The 22785-nt window shown below is 36.9% G+C and overlaps 1 protein-coding gene across 12 annotated transcripts in view; it reads right to left on the bottom strand.

Moving 5' to 3' along the window:
- Positions 1-22785, bottom strand: part of NPAS3 (neuronal PAS domain protein 3) — a gene marked incomplete at both ends in the record, with an annotated part of 883378 nt that overhangs the window by 516452 nt on the left and 344141 nt on the right. The window lies entirely within an intron of this gene.

Below are 22785 nucleotides of genomic sequence, written 5' to 3'. Positions count from 1 at the left end.
AACTCCAAATGATTCTGCACATCTCCACCAAATTGCATTTTCAGGCTCACATCTTCAGGACATGCTGGGTGGTTTGATGCATTCCCACAATTCATCTTCCTGCTAAGCCAATTTTAATTTAAATGCAATTAAAGGCTCAAAATGAACATTATGTATTAGATAAAGCCCTGAATCTGCAGACTATCATAAATATGATTTTCAGAAAAATTAATTACAAGCCATTAGAGTACAAGTCATCTTACTGCAAATGTTGAGTTAAATTGCAGAATTAGTTTGTTCGTTCCATTAAATGTTAAATACTGATTTTGAGCTTTGTACTAATTTAATATCAGTAGGTCAGTGTATAAGAAAAAAATGTTATTTATAGCTAGGACTTCTAAAGTATCTTAGAATTTTTCACTAATTAAATTATGTGTATTTTTGGAAAGAGATAAAAATAACCTGAAGGAGTGTTGGTCAAATATTAAGAATATTAATTTTCATAAGTTGCTATTTAATACTATTATATCATAGATTTGACATTTTATGTATAAATTTAACAATCCACTTTCATTTATTCCTACCTTTAGAAAATGGGGGGAAATACTACAGGTTGAGTTTCTCTAATATGAAACTCTGAAACCCAAAATGCTCTGAAAATGGAAACACTTTAACCACCAACATGGCCCTCAAATAGTTTTGGATTTCAGATCTCAGTCTTTCAGGTTAGGGATGCTTACCTAGTATTCTATGCAAATACTCTAAAATTAGAAAGGTCTGAAATCTGAAACACTCTGGTCCTAAGCGCTTTAGTAAAGTAATACTCAACCTGTATGAACATTTAAACGAGGTCTTTAGTAATATATAGTGCTGGTCTAATTAGAAAAAACATACAACCAACCTCTGCCCAATTTCCACACCAATATCAAACATCCAGTGTTACCATTTGCCTTGAACTTAGAGGAGGATTATCAGGAATACAAGAAGTGGTAATGTTTTTCTCTGAAATTATGTCAACCATAACTTAAGGTAGACATGTTTCCTAAACAGACAATGTAGTTATTTCAGCATAATAACATAAAAACTTGTAGAAAGTTTGGAAAATCCAGTGAGTTCCTATATCCTTTGGGATACTATTAATTTAATAATTCAATTAAGATATGATGGTGGTATTTATTTTAGAAGACAATAAAGCCTTGATTTAGCTGCAATCGACCCCTTCATTTCCAATTATAAATATTAAAAAATAAAACCATATACCACATGCTGTTTAGCTGTGGTAAAATATAATCTGAAAATATCAAGCAGAATTTCAGATTTACAAGGAATCGTCAGGTTGTTAAGTTCAAAGTAAAAATAAAATTGCAGGTGGAAAATGACCCCCAAATCAAATGTTCTTCCTAGTCTTTGTGTGATGACTACCTATCTAGATTGGTCAGTTGCTTTTACATGAATTTCCACATTTATATTTTATTAAAAACAGAATTGCCTTACAGGATTCAGGCAAATTTGTTAGATACATTATTTTAATTACTTTCTTCTTGGACTATGTAAATATAGCTAATGCAGAAGACAAAGTGACTACTTAAATAATTTAGTGGAAAAAATTAATTATAATCTTTGTTTAGAATATGATAATTGTTCAAGAAAATGACAATTATTTCCCTCTACTTCATCCATTGCCTTAGTCCCCTAATCTCACACTTCCAAAACATCCACTTTCTTATCAGAGTTTTCTAGCTTAGTCTTTTCCTTTCTCCGGGGGCAATGTGATTATTTGCCTAGCTATTATTGCCTCTTGTCTACTTCTGTCTCAAAACACACCCACAACAGTACCAGGCACTAAAAATGACTATATACAGAAATGGAACTGAGTATATGGTAGGTAGCTGTCTAGGATGTCTGAAATTTTGATTATCCCAAATGAGACAGTGAGGATCCCATAGTAACTTAGAACCTACATATTTATAAACCTTATGTGGTAATTTTACCAACCTTGGAACATTTATTAAAACAGTTATTTCGCCGGGCGTGGTGGCGCATGCTTGTAATCCCCACGCTTGGGAGGCAGAGACAGGCGGATGGCGCAGGTTCGAAGCCAGCCGTGCTGGCATAAGAGACCCTGTTTCAAAAATATAAAAAAGAGGTCTGGGAGTGTAGCCCAGAGGTAGAAGGGCTTCCAGGAACCCCAGTACCACAAAAAACAAACAAACAAACAAAAAAAAAAACCAGTTATTTCAAAATATGGGGAGGTTTAGTTTAAAACAAATAAAATAAAATCACATTTACAAAACCCTACAATACAGTATTTACTCATAGCTTGGCTATGAATACTAAGTCTCATTAATACCTTTGTACTATCTGGTAATAAGTACATCAAGCTAAAATATAAAACAGTACCAATAATTTCTTGGCACACAATTAAGAATGGGGTCAACATCATACATGTAGTCTCCAAGAAACATTTTTTCTTTATTCTTGACCCACATTTTTTATGGTTAAAGGCGATCTGGTAAGCACATGCTACTTCTGTATGTTTGCTATGTCTCACAGATAGAAGCACAAAGAAAGAAGGGTTGTGTTTGAGGACCAACTTTTTAAACTCAGTATAAATCTATTTTGTAAAACAGGACTCAAACTACATAATTTAACCACTGTATTTAGGTAACTTAAAAAGAATTCCAAAAGATAACTAAAACCCATGATCATTTGTTCCATCACACGTGGACTATTACAAATAGCTCAAGTTCCACAGTAAGACATGTACTTGGTTTCCGAGAGTGAACTCTGTAGGGTGAGAGTGGCCAAAAGTGGCCAAAAGTTTCCCTCAAGACATTATTATGAGTTATTTGTAAAACTTGAATTAAAATGTGATAGTGAGTTGCTATATTCATATACTACATAATCGATGTCTCCTAAGAATAACAAAACCACAAGGCAAGAAGTTACTGGAACTTGAGGTCTCCTACTTTCTTCATTTACCCAGCATGGCTGTGGTTCTCTGATAGACACTATCATGACGTTCCATTTCTTTCTCCAAAGCACCTGCTTCCTAAAGCTATGAAGAGCTACTTTGAGGAACAAATCTACTTTGAGGTTATATTTACTTTTTATTACTGAAATAAAATTTTATAATTTAGATCATTAAGCAACTTTTGCTAGTATTTTCCATTATTTCCCGCCAAGTCTTGGAAATCTAGGAATGAACCTAGAAATTAAAGAATGATCGTGTAACTATTGCAGTTATTTAAACATGAGTAAGTGATGCTTCTTTAAAAATGTACCATTTGCAGGCTCTGCTTTGATCTTTTACAGTGTGAGTAAGAGAAATTTACATAGTAAATACTTTATACTAATTGGTATTAGTATTCCAAATATTATATAGATTTTTATAGTAGGTTTTTTTAAAAGGAGGTTAAATTTTATGTCTTAATTTTTCTCTGTAAATACCAAATCTGTAATTGCCTGTCCTTTTATATAATTGTCCTGACAATTACCTTAGTGCCCTCTCTGTTGGCGTACAACAATATTATCATTATAAAGTAAAAAACAACTTCTAGAATGCAAACTAAATTTCACCACACTACTTGGAGAATTAGAAAAAAGGAAAACTAAGCGGAGAATTAGAAAAAGGAAAACTAAGCGAGGCATGGGTCACACACCTGTAATCTTAATATTTGGGAGGTTGAAACCGAATCTCAGGTTTGAGGCCAGTCTCAACAATTTAGAAAGACTCTCAGCAACTTCGTGGGACTCTGTTTTAAAATAAAAAATAAAAGGGTCTGGGGATGCTCCTGAGTTTAATCTCAAGTACAACAAAAAGGAAAAAGATCTTGGGACAAAATTCCAAGGTGCATTTTACATAGTAAAGTACCCATTCCAAAGATTAAAAGTCACTAAATATAAACAAATTTTCCAGATACAATAGTCATGGGAAGCCATTTTTAAAGATGAGAAAATATAGTGACTAAGTTGAAACCTTTTTGGTTCTGAGAGAACACATAAAGGTAGTCATAAAAGTGAAGAAACTCATAGGTACTTCTAAGCAAAATCACATGATCTTAGGATCCTAAATTACAAGATAAAGCACAATTGCCCTGTGTGGAAATTTGAAATGGAAAAGCAGCTCTTAAAATTCCACGTACCTCCACCTGCCACAGAATTTTGAACTAACCAGATCACACCTGCTTAAGAAGTACCAACTATTGGTGCTGCCACTGCTGGACTTGTGTCGTCCTGTGGATTGGGAGTGGGGGAGATGTTATGCCATGAAAGTTGGCTTCACTTCCCCGGACTTTAGTCTTATAAAAGTTTAGGCCCAAGTTTTATATTATACCTTCCTGAGGTATTTCTACCTCTCCCCTTCCAAAACCTAAAAATAATTCTTCATTTCAGTTTTTTTTTCTCTCACTTTGATGCACAGACTCAAAATGATAGCTGGATTCACCATTTTTTCCCACATTGCAATTCATTTCAATTTTCTTCTGGCCACCACTGACCCCTGTTAATTTCTGAATTCCCATCCATCATTTCTTGAGTTTCACTTAGTTCCCGGCTGAGGGACTAGATTTGTCATCACTCTTTCAGACCTTCACCTATTCCTTCCACCACAGTGTTCTGAGATTTCTGTGCTTGTTTTCTTCCAGTAAATGTTCTTCCCGGTTCTTTACTGCCATTCTTTTTGTATGTGTGTGTGGGGGTGGGTGGGCATGGAATCTAGGGGAATTAGACCTCTGAGCAACATCCCCTGTCGTATTTTTTGTTCTTTATTTTTGATACAGGGTCTCATCATGTTGCGGAGGGCCTCACTAAGTAGCTGAGGCTGTCCGTGAACCGCGATCCTCTGGTCTCAGCCTCCAGAATGCTGGTGTTACAAGTGTGCGCCACCACGCCTGGCTCTGCTATTCTTATCAGTAAGAAAAACTGTTTTTGTGTCTACCTATGTGTACATTGTTTTACCCAAATATTCCCCTACTATATAATTAAGTACAAGTCCCAATAACCAATCAACAAATATAAGCAGCTTCTCCAAATACTATACTCATGAAAAGCCATTTTTAATCATTAAAAAGTTGTGACTAAGCTTGATCGAGGCCTTAGATGATGAGAGCCTTTTTGGTTCTGAAGAAAATTATTTATTTATTTACTTATTTATTTATTTATTTATTATTTTGAAGGTCAGGGGATGGGACCCAGGGGCATTCTGAGCTATACCCCCTGCCCTATTTTTAGTCTTTATTTTTGAAACAGGTTCTCACTAAGTTACAGAGTGTCTCACTAAGTAGCTAAGGCTATCCATGAACCGTGATCCTTCGGTCTCAGCCCCCAGATGCTGGGATTACAAGGGTGCGCCCCCATACCCGGCTTGAAGAAAATAATTTATAAAGAGATAATAAAGGCAAAGAAATTTCAGGCATTTATAAGCACAATTGAGTCATCTTGCATATCTAAAATACAGAGTCTACAAGAATATATTCAAGAATCCATTTATGTTCATTATTCTGTTCACTACTTTAATCATTCATTAGCTTGTCTACTAATTCAAAACATTTGCTGAGAATCTAGTTGGGTCCCACGACTATGTTGGTAAGTCAATTTGACATAGTGCCTGCTTTCATTAAGCCAACACTCTAGACAGGACAAGAGAACACATCTATTTACAATTAAATTATGTCAGAAATAGGTCAGTGTCCACTTAGAACAACTGTTGGTTCTTTTTATTTTTTGTTGTTTTATATTTTATGTTATATGAAACTCTATTCACAAAGTTAAAAGAAAGTATCTATGAATACATGATGGGAAAACAATAATGAATATAAAAATACTAAAAATGAATATATATTGATATGTTATATAAGAAAGTTCTTAAATTACCACTACCATGGTACTTAGAGAATAGTTCAGATTTGCCAATTTATCTTATTACTGGCATTGTCTTGTACTTTAAAATGACTGCATATCTGTACATAGTTAAGTGTTTTAATAATTCTATAAAAGTATATTAGCTTTTTCACAATCATGTTGTTTCATTCAAACCCAAATGATATTTTTCAAAGTTATACTGATTTAATGATAGAATAAATGTTATTTTTCAAATTACATTTTTCTATAATGGTATTTAATCTTATTTAAAAAGTCAGATGGCACATAATTTTGATATTAAAATAATAGTGCTTTTAAAAAAAACTTACAAAGCTTGGAGTTCAATTTTTTAGAAATGATTAAGTAATAACAAATGCAAGATACATTAAAACAAAAAATGTTTCACAAAACAATATTTTGATAAAAATGATTTTAAGAGCCATATTGACTGAGATATCATAGTCACAAATGTACTATTATTGCTTGAAATTTTCAAGAGTATTTTCTAAATAAGAATAAGGAAAATTACCAAGTGAAAAATGAAAACACAATAGAAAATAAGTTTTTAGAACTAATAAGCGGTTTTAGCAAGGATGATTTGAACCTTTAGGTATTCTAAGAGAACCCACCATGCTTAGTTTTGGGAGGCCTGGCACAGTGTACTACTAAACAGAAGTCTCACAAAACTTCTCATTATATATCCAAGAAGTTTGTTTCCATGATGATGAGATTTTAAAGTTTTTTAAACTTTAAAGTGAAATACAACTTACATACTGTGAGTAGCATGCTGAAGAGGTTGAACTGTGGTAATTTAAAGAATAACTTTTGAATCCAATTAGTTTTGTTAAATCCCAGTAGTGAGGCCGATATTACACGAGTTCATTACCGCAGTTAGGCCAACATGACACGGTAGTTCATTATAATCATTTGGCTGATACTACATAGTAGTTTTTGAAAGCAAGCTTTGTTTTACTAGACCAACTTCCAAAGCATAAGGAGCAATAAAAAGCACAGCTTGCAAGCCTCAGACTGTAATACTTAAAGTTAAAACATGATTTTTAATTCTCTCTTATATGTATTTAGAAACAAGGCTTTCATAAATAGCTACCCAAATCAAGCAACATTTTCCACTAGCAGAATTCTGTCATAGACATTCTAAAAATGCTCATCTTCCTATTCAAATATAAATGGGAGTCTTCTAACACTTTTAATCACAAAGAATGATACCCAAAGTCCATTTTAATTAAGATATTGGGGATGGTCTTGTATGGCTACCTGAAATACTGGCAAATCTTGTCATTTTTCAAATTTAAAAGTTGACCTCTGTGCCATGGTTTTGAATTGCCATAAGGATGACCCACATATGCAATTAAATTACATCTTTTGCGTGATCTGTGACACATATGCTTGGTGCTTATAGAAATCACTTCCTACTAAGAAGCCACTGCATGGATCTTAACTGTTACAATAATTCATTAAGTGGGGTCAAGTACTATGCTCAATATTTTTCTAAATCTTAATTTTATTCCACTGCAAAGAAAAAAATGCTCTGGAATTTCATATACTTTTTCATTGCTTCCTCCCTGTCTCTTTCTTTGTAGCACTAAACCCCCATAATCAAAAGAGACAAAAGATTCAGCTTAATACAAATGTTAAGTGCAAAAAAAAATCCAACCCAGCTAAGACGATGGAAAGAAGGAAGGAAAAATAACAATGAAAAAACTGGCACCTACAATTTTGGTAAGGTTTCATTTGGGGCTCCAATTATGTTAGCAGAATCTAGTTTCTCTCCTTAATACAGTTCTGCCTTTGACTTGATGGGTCTCCATGAGGTGGGAAGATGGCTGCCAACATCAAAGCCACACTTTCTGAAGTTTAAATCCAGTACAAAAGGGTGTGTCTTTCTTCTACTAGTGCCAGAAGAGCCCTGAAAGCCTCCACATTCCCATAACTAAACCAATGTCCATGGCATAGCCAGAGTATAGGGAGCCTGACCTGAGCAAACTGAGTTACAAACTCAACTCCTAGGATCTTAAGTAGAAACAACTCCATCCAATTCAGATGCTGAGATGTGAGGGGAAGACAGTATCTCAGAGGAAAAGAAAATTGTAGCCAAAGTACCACTAACTTTATTATTTCACCCCAGATGAACTAGGGTATATGGACATAGTTACCGCAGCTCCAGTAATTCTCTATCTGGGACCTAACATTAGGCTAAGAATCCACTAGATGGGGTGCAAGTGGGCCTGTCACAAAGCTTCAGCAAAGATTCATTTGCATAGCAATCCCACTGTTTTATTTAAATTTCATATTAATTGAGGTGATTTGGCAGTGGTACAAATTATTAAAAAAAAAAAAAAAACAGTCCCCAAGGCCATCAATTGAAGGAGTCACCACTACAGGGTGTGGTTGGCAAACAGGAAAAAAAAAGGTAGGATCATTTCTGTTTCTATTTTTTTAAGTTATTCAAATTCAGATATAGTTGAAAAATATGCTGATTATAAACATAATTGTTCCCTTTATTTATTTATACAGGAAATAACTCCAGAAGTTAAACAGCTAACCATGAAACTACATTTTCCACTATACATAATCCTTCTAGAATCCTTTAAAAAATAAAGACTGTACTGTATCTTTGCACACAGTATATACCCAAAGACAAATAGAAAGAAACAACAGAGAGAGCAGATCTTGATAGAAAAAAAAATTAGCAAGAAGTAGAAAGAGACCCAATATATGGTATTCATAAATTTATTTGCTTATGGAAAGTAGTCAGCAAAGTTACAGTCATTTCTCTTTCTTTTCATAGTTTTTCTGCAATCTTTGTCAGTTGTAATTAGTCAAGACTCTGAATTATGTATTAGGAATTCAGAGGTGAGGAAAAAAAATTGCAATGTCCCCTTGTCTGATGGGAGAAATCAGGTGTGTAAACCAATCATCGTGAAGCAATATAAGTGGGATTATTAAAGCATTTACAATTTGTGACTTTTCGAAAATTATTTCCTGGGATAAGTTTTTCTCTTTTCTTTTTTTATTGTTGTAGTTATACATCTTAATGGAGTACAAGATGGTAGAGGCAAACATGCACACATGGTAAAAAGTCGATCAATCTTTGCAAGTAAAAACATCACTGAAAAGCAGTCTGAAGATCTCCCTGAAACTTAATCTTTATTCTGGTACAATGGGAAGGAGCTATTTGGAAAGCACTAAACATCTGGAAATGTTAGTGGAAACTACCTCAGACCTTTCACTGCAGGAAGTGCCTTGCAAATATTAATAACCAATTGATCCCTAAGTTGCACAGTATGTGATTAAATCTCTGGTATACACACCTTTACAAAGCCCATATGGAAGGAGAGACTCATCTTAAACAGTCTGAAAACCAGAAAAAGCTGAAGTGATGCTCCCTATGGTGATAAATAACATCTCTCCCACGGCAGCGCCAGGCACCAATACCAGTGAACTAGGAAGTTTGGAAAAGTTCTGTGGGAATATCTGGAACCTTCAGAGCTCCCCAGCCTCTTAATGGAAAGATAAGGTTCTTTTTATATGCAAGCAGCAGGGTTCCTGACCTCAGGACCAATGAAAAACCTAAATATTTATTTTAGTATGTTTGTGTGTGTGTGTGTGTGTGTGTGTGTGTGTGTGTGTTTATTTTACATTTGCCAGTGCCGGTTATGAATCAAACTACTGATGATCATAGGTACTATTTGGTTACTGAGCAGGATTTTTAGTGAAACACATACGTAGGATCTCCAAGTAAAACCTAACGAGGGACAAGAGTAAAAGGGAGGTTCAGGGAAGAAATAAAAGTTTTCTTTTATTCATTATGGGAACTGACCACTGGAACCCTGAAGTTCTTTGTTATATTTTGAATAACCATGCACATTACTATTTCTAGGTAATTACAGTGAAGGACATTTATTGGGAGCTTATGATAATAGCATAAACAGAAGTGCTTTCTGTATATTACCTTGCTTAATGCACCAACCCAGAGGTAGCATACTCTCCATCTACAGGTGAGAAAACCTAGGGAAAGAAAGGCAACTTGCAGGGAAAATACTGCAGTAAGGGGCAGAGCTAGGATTAAGGCCAGGCAGGATGCATTTTGAGCCTATCTTGTGAACTCATTTCTAGGCAGTATAGCTTCATTTGAGCTATGTGGATGGTTTATGTGAAATCAAACTCTTCTTGATTTTTCCATGTGTCATCACTAAGTGTACAGAGAGAACAAAATAAAGATGAGAAATAAGTTCTTGAGCACCAGATGGAAGAAAAGCATTCTGTGAGTTTTCTAAAATAATATTCAGCTTTGCTAACTGGCCCAAGTACAGGCTCTCTACCCTTACCCCTTGGGGGAAGCAGAGCTTGGGTACATGACTCATAAACTTGAATAGAAAAAAGCCATTTAATCCACAGGTGGCTACAAGTTTTCTATGCAGAAAAATACATGTAATTTTATCCAATCTGATAAAATTCTTAGCTGCAACTTTCTCATTTATATAACCTCCACTAATTTTGTCTACTTACATATGAACCAAAAAGAATGGAGTTGAGAAAATTTCTACTCAGAATTCTGTGGCTATCAGAGAACACCAGCATTTTCTGCAGACATTGCAAATCTGGATGCAGATCTCTATGATACAGACAGTCATATCTATATGCGACCATAATTGTGATATACTGGTGGTTAGCAGGTGCACCTCACGTGCCCTCATCTGTTATGACTACATTATCTAAGACATACAGAACTCTGCTGGGCTTAATAGATTTAAATCAATATGCTGAAAAGAAAAATATGCAGAAAAGAAATGTTGCAAAGACACAGGTAAGTAGGCATAAAAGTATCCACATATATGAAAGGAAACTGCAACCTTTTGGGTGAAATTTTCTCTACTGAGGAACATGGATATGGATGTGTATATTCGGGTATATGTGTGTACCTGTATATACAATGAATGGTGTCTATGTAAAACCATATGTCTATATAAAGAGACACCAAGATAGATGCTCACTGGAGAAAAAGTATCTTTTATAGAAATAGCATCTATGATTTTTGAACATTCTTTACATGGGAGGATTAAGGTTCAACTCATTCTGCTAATAAAGTAGCACCTGAAAATAAAGAGTCAAATTCCTAAATTCTTAATCACATCTTAAGTTTTCACCATTTATTTCAGGGAAAAATTTGGATAAAATTAAGACTCTTCAGTATTTAAGTAAATTACAAGGGAAGATTATATCACATATTGACATTGCTTAAGGGTTTTTGTATTTGCAAAATACTGAAGCCACAAGACCAAATGAGCTAATGCTCTTCCATTGGTGCAAGGAAACCATACTGAAGTCGTAGCTTCCTGAAACCAACAGGGTTTCTGATTGCGTTCCCTTGTATTCTTACTGTCTGCTGTTTGTAGGTGAGCAATATTATCCTTCATAAAAAAGGTACCTTGAACTCTTGGCCAGACAATGCAAACTTCATTCTTTCTAGGACAAATTTTGAACCATGATTACTCTTTTGAACGACATGAATATTTCTGCATTAAAACAAAATATATTGCATAAGCATCTTAGTCAAAATGTGGGAAGAAGATGATCACATCTCAGTTGTTCATGGGTAGCTGTACTTACTTAGAGCCAGTCTACATGCTTTACCTAGGCAACAGGGCCTGCTGTTCTGTGAAGTCGTTGAGAACACTGAGCAGCTCTTTATACTTAACTAGTTTTATAGTAGATTCTTAACTGAAGAGTGTGATTTACCTCATTTTAAGGATTTCCAAAATGCCATCTGGAAGACTGTAAGATAATGGAGTGGACTGGTTAGGAAGAATAGCAACCCATGCCACACATGCTAGCTGACTTTCAGAATCAGGAAAGGACTTCTCTAATGAACTCTCTTACTAATGGTTTCTCTCAAAAGGGGTGCACTGAAGACAAACTTCTAGGGATTACTCTTACTTTATTTAAGCTGGGAGGTATTTGTCCTGTTTCTGGTCATCAGAGCCTAGCTTTATCACATATTTATTTGGGGAAATTTCTTATTTTTTGCTACGAGGTGTGGTTATCCCCCCAAAAAAAACTCTCTCCCTCATCTTCTCACCAGGAAGACAGCAGTAGCTATATTTTAGACATCATTTCAAGTTGTATGAAATATTGTTTTATATGTGATAGACACTTGGGGTTTGAAATTTATTATCATTTTTATAAATGTTATTTTTGTCTGTAATCCCAGTACTTGGGAGACAGAGACAGGAGGATCCTAAGTTCGAGGACAGCTTCAGTAATGTGACAAGGTTCTTAGCAATCTAGCAAGACTGTTTCCAGAGATATATATCTCTCTGGAAACAGATTACATATATATATATATATATATATATATGGCTTGGGTATAGCACGGAGGTAGAATGCCCCTGGATTCAATCCCTATTATCACAAAAACAGAACAAAACCCATTATTTTTGCATAGCTACATTTTTAAGAATCCAAACAACCTCAGTTCACATTCTTTTCTATATCTCATCTTGTAATAAATAAAGCTTCAGTTTTTCCATGGAGTTATCTTTCCTTAGAGTCCTAAAAAGTTACTCTTAAAAGAGTCCAAACTCCACATCAATATTCCAAACATCACAGCACTATAAATGAGGGGAAGGGGCTCTTGGATCCATCCCCATCTTCCTTCCCAGTGACTTTGATGAAGGTGTGCCCCATCAGTCTCTCAATGTTCCAGAAATATGCTCATTACCGGCAGCTGCAGCATCCTTTCCTCACTGTCTAGTGTGGGTGTTGTTGCAATTCTTTGAGTATGCGACTCACAGCTTTCTTTACTCAACAAATATAGATCCTTTACTGTTAAATATATATCAGTCCCAAGGTATTGGGACTACAAAGCCAAGCCAAAACATTCTGTCTTTGCTTTCACCAAACTTATAATCAGTGGAAGACACAGATACTGAACAATTCATCATACCAATGGGTATGTAACTACAAAAGCCATGGAAAGAAAGAATTCAGCTTTCTGAACATACACTGCAAAGGATCCAGACCTAGATGGAGCATCAAAGGCTTCCCAGAGTGTGAATGGCCAGTGAGACCCAAACTAAAGTATGTTAAAGAATGGAGCATAAGACCATCCCTTCATGGAATAGATTTTAGACTGCAAACTTGAGTGCAATGAGAAAGATCTGAAACACAAACATGTTTTGTGGAGCCAGCCCCTGCTACTCAGGCAAGCAGTTGGCTTCCATCTTCAATCACATAAAATCTATACTTTTATCATGACATCATTATATTCAACCTTGTTCCATGGTTATTTGCATATGCATTTTCTTACACATCTTGCCCTATTTAGCACTTGTACAACATATTGCCACAATTGTTCAATAAATGCTGTCTTACTGGACTAACAATCCATCTATTAGTGGTCAAGGATTCTTTTACCCTGAGCTGTTCAATGACTAACAAACCTCCATTTATTTTTATATTGCCTTAATACTCTGACTTATTAATTCTGAACTCTTCAACTATTTCTGTGTTAAAATTAATATTATTTTGACTTCTTGCCCTTGGTCATATGCATAAAAACAACCCTTTAATTTCTGCAGTGTAGCATCTTTTTTTCAGTTATTTATTTATTTATTTATTTATTATTTTATTTTTGCGGTACTGGGGATAGAACCCAGAGGTTCTACCTCCGAGCAACTCCCCCAGCCCTATCTTTTATTTATTTTGGAACAGGGTCCCACTGAGTTGCAAAGGCCCTCACTAAGTAGCTGAGGTGGTCTGTGAAGCACAATCCTCCAGTCTTAGCCTCCCAAATGCTGGGGTTACAACTGTAGGGGCGACCACGCCCGGCTTGGTTCTATCCTTTTATAATCATAAGATGCCTTCTCTTTTCAAGGGTACTTCTCTACTGTTCATAAGAAATCTTCCCTTCCCAACTATTACTCAGTGTTATATTAGGCTTTTCATCACATTATTGAATATTTCTCATTAGTACTGATTAAGGAAAAACTGGTTGCAATTCCAAGTGTTTCCTCCTATGTTTTAATACCATTACTCTCATTAAGTCACTTGAATCAGTTTTTCTTTCAAAAAGTATTTATAATCTTTAATAGCATCCTCATTATCAATCAACATCTTATCCTAAATATATGTTCAATAAATGTTTATTGAGAACAGAAAGCCGGGAGAGAGCGGAAAAGGAAGGGATGCGCTCGATCATTTATGCCAATGCCCAGCTTTATCTTTCTCTACCTCTAGAATAAGTTCTATAATAACTCATTCTAGGCTTTTAAATAGATTTTTGTATACTTCTCTAACTCATTTGGCTCCAGTTTTCTTTTCTATATCTCAAGATTGTAACTGTTAAAGTGAGTATGCAGAGAACACAGGTAGCTGAAAAAATAAGAATTGGTCAAGAACAGTAAAATGTAGGTGGTGCAATACAAGACAGCAGAAGGAGACACTGTGCTCTGAGGAATTAACTACACCTGTGTTGAGCATCTCTAATCTGGAAATCCAAAATGTTCTAAAATCCAACACTTTTTGATCATTGGCACTTAAGTCTACCTACACAAATACACTAAAATTAAAAAAAAACTAAAATTTAAATATTTCTTAAGCTCAAATATTTCAGATGTGGGATTCTCATCCTGTACAATGATTTTTGATGACCTTCGAGCTGCTATTAAAACAATGGCATGCCAGTGATATTCTGAGTACCTGTCGAACAAGCACAGTGATGGTATTGCTAAGCCGGCTTCCTGTCCCTTATTTCCCTGTGCTACCTTAAATAGCCCCATTAATTGTAGTAACCACAAAATTTCTCAGTTACTTGCTCACTATTTCCTCTAAAAGAGTTTGCCTTGCATTGAAGCAAAGAAAAATAATTGTATAAAAACGCATAAGGATAATTGGAATGGGATTGTAGAAATGAGTGACACAGTTCAGCCATTTACAAAATGTGCCCATGAAGGGAAGAGACGGGGCTGAGTGTGGACTTCTACTCCAAAACCAACCACAGGAGTCCACTTCATTTATTTATGCTTCTGGGTATGATGTCTTTGTAGGATGTCTTCTCAGCTCTAGAACAATAATAAAAATAAAATATAAAATTGACTGTCTAGTCTTTTCCTCTTACAGAAAGTTCCTCTTCTATGAAACATATTTCAGAGTTATTTAAAATAAAGAAAAACATCTAAGTCTATGTGTAGGGGTGTTTAGGTTTTTTTCAATTTTATTTTGATAAGAAAAAGGAATAATTAAGAATTAAACTCTAGCCATACTGGCCAGGAGGAAGACTTGCCAGTGGGAAGGAGTCCATGTACCCAGGCAAGGATTCCCAGGGAACTTCAAGGACAGAGCCCAGGTCCGGAGGCTTCCTGGGCTGACAGTCTATTATCTTTTCGAATTCAACGAGGGACCTTGATATCCTAGGGCTGCAAAGCAAGACATAAAGTTTGCAGTGGGAGAGCCCCACACTATTGCTTTGTGTAATGGGTAGCCTGTGTTTTAGTGTTAACTATGGTGCTTTTTCAAATCGATAATTTTGAAATACCCAAGAATGCAAGTGCATAATGTATAGTGAGAATGCTGATGAAATATGTAAAAATACTCAGTGTCCGTGGATGTTACCCCACATAAAGCACTGAGTATAGGCCACTGCACTGTTTACTGAAATGCATCCTTTTTGATTTACCAAAGGAGTCAAAATGGAGAAATGGTGTGGGAAGCACTCATGTGAGTAGCAAGAATAAGGCCTGGATCTGATCACCTGGTCAACTGACAGCAGAAGTGGGTAGCCTCTGGTAGAAGTCAGGCAGAGAATTACAAGGAGCTGATGGTAACATTATTCTGTAACACCTTCTGAGCGTTATTACAAAATGACAATATTGTTTTTAGCCCATATCCCTTAACCAGATTGACAGAATTACAGGTTGACATTATTGTGAAATTTTATGATGTATCATGTTAACTGTGCCAGTTTGATTAGCCTTGATTGACAGCTTGTACCTGAACAGAAAGTGAAATAACTCAAAAATATAAAACTAGTAGATCTTGCATGACTTTCACAATACACAAGATCTCTAGCTAATTTAATGTTTAACTAACTAGGAATTTCATCCTTACCACATTCTATTGAAAATTCATTTCTTTCATTCTCATGCTGAGGCTGAAGTTAAGAGGAAAACAAATCCAGGCCACAGTTATAAAATCAGAGTTCACTCTCTGAGACTTTCAATGCATCACGAGCAGATTGCTTGCTTAATGTGCCCTTGCTCTGCATTACTGTCAGAGGAAACAGAAGCACCTCCGACCTGCAGTTCTTACAGAAACAGAAATCCTGGGCTGAGATGTGAGGCCTTTAAAAACACACACAGAAGGCCAGTGCATTCACTTTTCTGCACTATCACCATACCTACATCATCCTTCTCTCATACAGCATCCTCATCTGTTATCCAAACACAAGTTAACATACTTTTAAAACCTAGAATTGGGGGGCCACACTGCCTAGTAAATTAAGTACAGGGGCTGTGGTTAACCCTCTGGCTCCACAGGGTGAATTGGACCAACAATTCAAAGTGGAGTGAGATTGGTAGTTTCCATTCACCAGACAGATTAAAGCCATTCATATTGCAAAGTCCAGACACACTAAGAGGTGCAATTAGACACCACTTGTAGATTCCACTTGCCATCTGACTCGTAAACACAGTCATAAAAAGTGGGACTAGATCCAAACAGTCCCTTCCAATCAAGAATCTGCTTTAATTCATTCTTTGTATCTCTTTGCAATCTATAACAACGATGCCGCCTGCTTTCAAATTACTCCATCCCATGACAATTACTCAGATGTTTCAGAGTCCTATTCTTTTGTGCACAGAGTGGAAACAGCATGTCCCCACAAAATATGTCCCTGATCTCTGTGGCAAACCGGATTCTGAGGGCAAAGCACCCGGAAGAAAGCAAACCACCTTTAAAAAAATTCAATGCATTTTTAAAAATGTCTCTTCTGTTAACTGCAACAGTAGAGCAAGAAGGTTATTGTTATTATTGTTGCTTCCTGGACTAATGACCAGTTGATTATCCAATTGGAAGGAAATGCAACAGCTGAGATGCACTGGGGCATGTTTTGCTCACCCACCCACATAACTGCCTGTTAGCATTAAGCACATGTGTCCATTTATTCATACATATATTTGAATTTAATAAATCTGCTATTAATCCCATAAAGTGCATGCCTGCACAGAAGAAAATCATGCATAACCACTCTTTCCTGCAGACTCAGTACCCTGCAGGCTGGCCTCTCCCTAGCTCTGCTGTCTTTCCTAAGGGGCGTGACCCCTGCTTTGCATTTGTCCTTCCACTTCCATTCCACACCTAAACAGGCAAAATAGAATCCTGGAATGGAAAGCAGGCTTGAACCTCCCGGGTCTATTTTCTAGAGTTTTGGTTTCCATTGATAACCCGAACTGTGAATATTGCATAGGCCCTCAGGCTAATAGTGGACAGTCTTGGCAGGTAACAAATTCAGACAATTTTAAAAGCTGTGATAGATACATTCAAGGTTTTTAGAATGAAAAATTCACACATGGAGTAAGTCTGTCTTTTTCCTGATGAGATTGGCCATGAGACATGTATGCAGTTTCTAAAAGGTATAGAAAAAAAAAAAAAGCTTCAATCCCATCCGCCTGCCTAAAATGATGGCCAGCTGTGCTGAAGAAAATATCCATCGGGAAGCTGGGATCGCTAGGCGGTGGTAGTATTTTGATGATAAATATCAGGTGAGAAAAGGACCACAGCCAATGCCAGGTGGTAGTACAGAGAGGCTATCAAAGTCCACAGACTGGAGTTCATGAAGGGCAGGGTGTCATCGCCATAGTTTGGAAGGGCTGGAGCAGCTACCAAATCTATAGAAACATGCGATATACCCACCACTCATGCAAGCACATGCATGCACATGTACAGTAGCATGAATATGGCCCAAAGCAGAGGCTCTGCCGTCAGAATGCTTGCATTTGATTCTGACTCTAAAGCTTCCTAGGCATATGTTTTCAGCAATTTAACTCCTTTAATACCTTGTTTTATCATTTTCAAAATGGGACTGATAAAAACATAGGCCTCGCAGTTCGTAAGTACAATAATACACAAATTTCTCTCCCTGACTGGGAAACATACAGGTGTGCTTCATAGTCAAGCCACACACTGTGTAAGTAGCATCTCATGGATGAGCACTTTCCGGGTTGGGTCACTCTAGATTCAGGTTCCATAATACTTTAAAATGTGTACAATGGAGTTTTAAGGGTATTTTTGGCGTTTATTTTTAATGTGTTTATTTAAACTGAAGTGTGATGTGCATGCTAAAATTGAAATATCATAAGCAGAGAGCTTGATGTTATCTACTAAGTGGATAAATATGTACCCAATGCCCTAACCCCCTCCCTGACCTACTGCGACCTCCCTCTTGACTTCAAACAGCATGGTTTCATTCTATTTATTTTTGTCTTTGTTTAAAATGAATTGTACAGTTTTATTCTTTTAGAGTTGTTTCTTTGGCTCAATATCATGCTTGCAAGTCATCTGTATCATTGCATGTAGTTGAACAGGATGTTTTTCTGAAGTAGTGTTTCCATATTAATTAATCATTTTTCTTTCATGTAGTTCTGGGAATTGAACCCTGAAGCATTTTGCCTTCAAGCTATAACCCCAGCCCTTTTTAAACATTTTATTTATTTATTTTTTGGCGGTACTGGGGATGGTACCCAGGGGCATTCTACCTCCGAGCTATACCCCTTCCCCTATTTTTTATTCTTTATTTTGAAACAGGGTATCATTGAGTTGCAAAGGGCCTCACTAAATAGCTGAGGCTGTCTGCAAACCACGATCCTCCTGTCTCAGCCTCCCCCAAACGTGTGCCACCACACCTGGCTTAATATTTTATGTTTTGAAATAGGGTCTCATTAAGTTGAGAGACTCACTAAGTTTTTGAGGCTGGTCTCAAACCTGCAACCTCTTGTTTCATCCTCCCAAGTACTGGCATTATAGTTGTTCACTACCACACCCAGTTCAAAATTAATATTTTGTACCTATCTCTCAACAATCTGACCCATCCTGGGCAACACACTTGTTTATTACAAAATTCTTAACCTAAATGAGAGGAGGACCGATGGCTTCCTGTAGACTCTTAGATGTAAAAATCTTTCAACAGACAGACACTCGAGGAAAGGCTGGCCTGTGTTAACAAACATTTTAGGTGCACAGAGGTTGTATGGAAATGTGTTAGAGCCAGGCAATGTGGCCTACCACTAAGCTTAAGGACACTGGAGTGGTAGTTAGGAGCTGGGATGCCCAGACCAGCCAGACCCCTCTCCCCCACAGCCACATGTAGCAAGCTGAGCACATTTCCAGTCTCTCTGCACCACTTTCCCCTTCTGGGCCAATAACTACTTCAGGGTGTATTTGTAAAGAATAAATTGGAAAAGATTGGACCTAATAAGTAATTAATAAATTGTAAAATATTGTTATTAAGCAAGAGGTTCATCCTGTTCACAAAACTTTGGTTTTCTTTAAGAGAAGAATAAACTGTACACAAAACATTTTTGAAAACATAATACGACTGCAAAACTCAGATGACAAATATGTTTATTTGGTAGAATGTACATGAACTGAGTTCCAGGAAGCCCATACTCTTGTATTTTGCCATTAGTTCTTCAACACTGAGCTAGTCTTTATTTTCACTTAACTTCTATATTCTCATTTAGAAGGAAAATTCATTTTAACTCTAAATTCTTTATTTGTTGTACCGGGGCTTGAATTCAGAGGTACTCAACCACTGAACTACATCTTCAGTGCTTTGCATTTCTTTATTTTGTAAATTTCTGTAAGTTTCCTAGGCTACCCATGAATCCTCCTGCCTTGGGCTCCTCGGGGGGCTGGGATTACAGGGATGTCCCACTGTGCCTGGCTCCTTCTAGATCTAAATTCTAAACACTTTTTCAAAGTGTAACAAGAAGCCAAATAAAAGGTGTACTGATGACTCCTGACTTGCAGCAGCATGATGGAGAGGCAGTCTCAGACTTGCATCAAGTTGTGAGAGACACCATCAAGTGGAAGGAATGGGGTAAGGAAATGAGGAGGGAATGGGGGTCAGTAAACACTGAGGGCAGCCAGGCAACCTGTTCTTCTGTATGTATCCTGTCTGCTAGGCTCTCTCTTTCTCTTCTGCTAAGTTGTTCACATACCCACCTTCCCAGGACCTGCATGACTCACCTCCTCTCACTATGGGATTTGTAATCACAGAAACGTCTGTTGACTAATCCCTGGGAATTCCAGAACCATTTGCAGCTGCTCTAAATTGCTCCATTAAAAAATTCTCAGTGCAATCTGCATTGTAAAATTTCGTGTTTAACAACAAAAATGAGCTTGCAACAAGATGCCCACACAATGAAAAGCAAAGAAAGCTTCACAGCATTTCCAAGAGACGGGGCAATTCCAAAAGCATTTTCACATAGCCATTTTCCCTGGACAAATAACTCCAAAATGGCAAAGTTCATTTCTCTTAACCTATATCCATATTCTAGCTATTTTTAAAATTACAAATTGCATTTCCAGGCTTTTGTTATCTAAAGACAAATATCCTATCTGCAAATTAGATTTTTCCCCCTAGCATTGCTAACCATGTATCTTCTGAATGACTCCAAGGATAACCACTGTTCTCTGCTCAGGAAGTAGCCCAACTCCCACTTAGGAGATGATTTTAAAGAAATCAGGCCTGCTATTTCACTAGGAAGAAATATCATATTTCCACTGCATCAAAGGGATATGCCTTTGTTTCTTCTTCTATCTTCTTCACAGTGGGAAAAGGGGTGATTTCGGACACCTCATTGTCAAAGCTAGTCAATCCTCTGACTTCAGGAGTGAAGGTTATGAGAAAGTAGTACAGTTTGAAATTGCCTAGCAAAAATCTAAAGACAAAACTATATATTTTTTTTTTGCCTGTCCCTTCCTGCTATTATCACTCATAATAGCATGAAGCAATGCTAGAAAGGAGACATAATCACTCATCCCAATTTTCTGTGGCCCCACAAGGAAGCAAATGTCTCCAAAAAGCACAGTATTTAACAACTAAGACTCCTTGAAATATAAAGCAATCTGAAAGCACACTACCAGTATGTGTTTCATTATCTTCCTCATGGACTTTTTTTTTAAAACAACTATGATTATTGTTTCTGTATCCACAAGACATGGCATATGGTTGTAAGAATGAACAAAAAGAATGAAAGCACCATCAACACAAAGCCACACACCTTTCCAGAAAGGTATAATTAGGCCAAAGAAACCTGCCAAGGATAAGACAGAAGTATATGCTATTCTTCCATGGGAATATAATTTGTAAACCTATTGATCCAGCTTGGATCTCTGGAAGAAGAAAAAGACCTGGAGTCGGGAGGTGGAATGAGCCCTGGAACACCTGTCTAATTGCCCGGTAACTGTATCTTAGGCATTGCCAGTCTCTAAAAACATGACAGGAAGGAAATGAGTTATGGTCCCTGCTTTGGAGGGGCCTCACCAGCCTGGGGAGAGGAGATGGACCAATGAAGACACCTTGTAAAAGAGTCCAGTGGGTGCTATGCCAGGGTTAAAGACAGGATGAAACATGATGGGATGGAGAACTGGGCACCACTGGAGCTCACAGCTGAGTGCACTGGCTTCACTATGGACCAAGGTGGGAAGGACTGATGGAGTGCTACGCTTACAGATTTCAATTTTTATGCACATTAAGAGGTAAAGATTTAGTTCCATCTTCCTAGAGATGGATAGCCAGTTTTCCCAGCACCATTTGTTGAAAAGGCTGTCTTTTCTCCACTGTATAAGTTTGGGCCCTTTGTTGAGGATCAATTGACTGTAAGTGTGTGGTTCGGTTTTTGTATCTTCTCTTCCATTGGCCTGTATGCTTGTTGTGTCGATACCATGCTGTTTTTACTACTATTGCTCTGTAGTATAATTTGAAGTCAGAAATTGTGATGCCTCCTGCATGGTCCTTATTGCTGAGAATTGCTTTGTCTATTCTGGGTATTTTCTGTGAAGCTACAGAAAGGCATAGGCTCAACACTCCAACATATAGTCATAGGCAATAGCTTTCTCAACAAGACCTCCAAAGTGCAGGAAATTAAATCAAGAATTAACAAGTGGGATGGCATCAAACTAAAAAGTTTCTGCTCATCAAAGGAAACCATCAGGAACCTAAAGAGAAAGCCTACTGAGTGGGATATCTTTACCAGCCACCACTCTGATAGAGGTCTAATATCCAAAATATACAAATAGCTCAAAAGACTCTAAACTAGCAAATCAAATAACCCAATTAAGAAATGGGCAACTGAATTGAATAGACACTTCACAGAAGAAGAGATACATGTGGCCAATAGATAAATGAAAAAATGTTCAACATCATTAGCCATCAGAGAGATGCAAATCAAAACTACACTGAGATTCCATCTAACTCCAATATAGTGGCAAGCATAAAAAAGTCAAATAATAACAATTGCTGGTGAGGATATGGGGAAAAAGAAACTCTTAACAATGTTGGTGGGAGTGCAAACTACTTTAGGCACTATGGAGATCAGTGTGGAGACTGCTTAGAAAATTGGGAATAGATTCACCATATGGCTGGCTATATAACTCCTGGGTATCTTTCCAAAGGGGTTGAAATCAGAGAACTACAGTAACATATGCATACCCATGTTCATAACAGCACAATTTGTAATAGCCGAAATATAGAACCAACCTAGGTCTCCATCAACAGATGAATGGATTGCAAAATTATGGCACACATACACAATGGAATTCTACTCAGCAATGAAGAACAAAATCATGTCATTTGCAAGAAGATGGAAAGACCTGGAGAACATTATGTTAAGTGAGATCAGCCAAGCACAGAAAGAGAAGGGA

This window comes from Muscardinus avellanarius (genome assembly GCF_963383645.1).
Source record: "Muscardinus avellanarius genome assembly, chromosome: 12".
In the NCBI taxonomy this organism is placed as follows: domain Eukaryota; kingdom Metazoa; phylum Chordata; class Mammalia; order Rodentia; family Gliridae; genus Muscardinus; species Muscardinus avellanarius.
The sequence above is the reverse complement of the archived record's forward strand: the minus strand, read 5'-3'. Positions and strand labels throughout refer to the sequence as shown.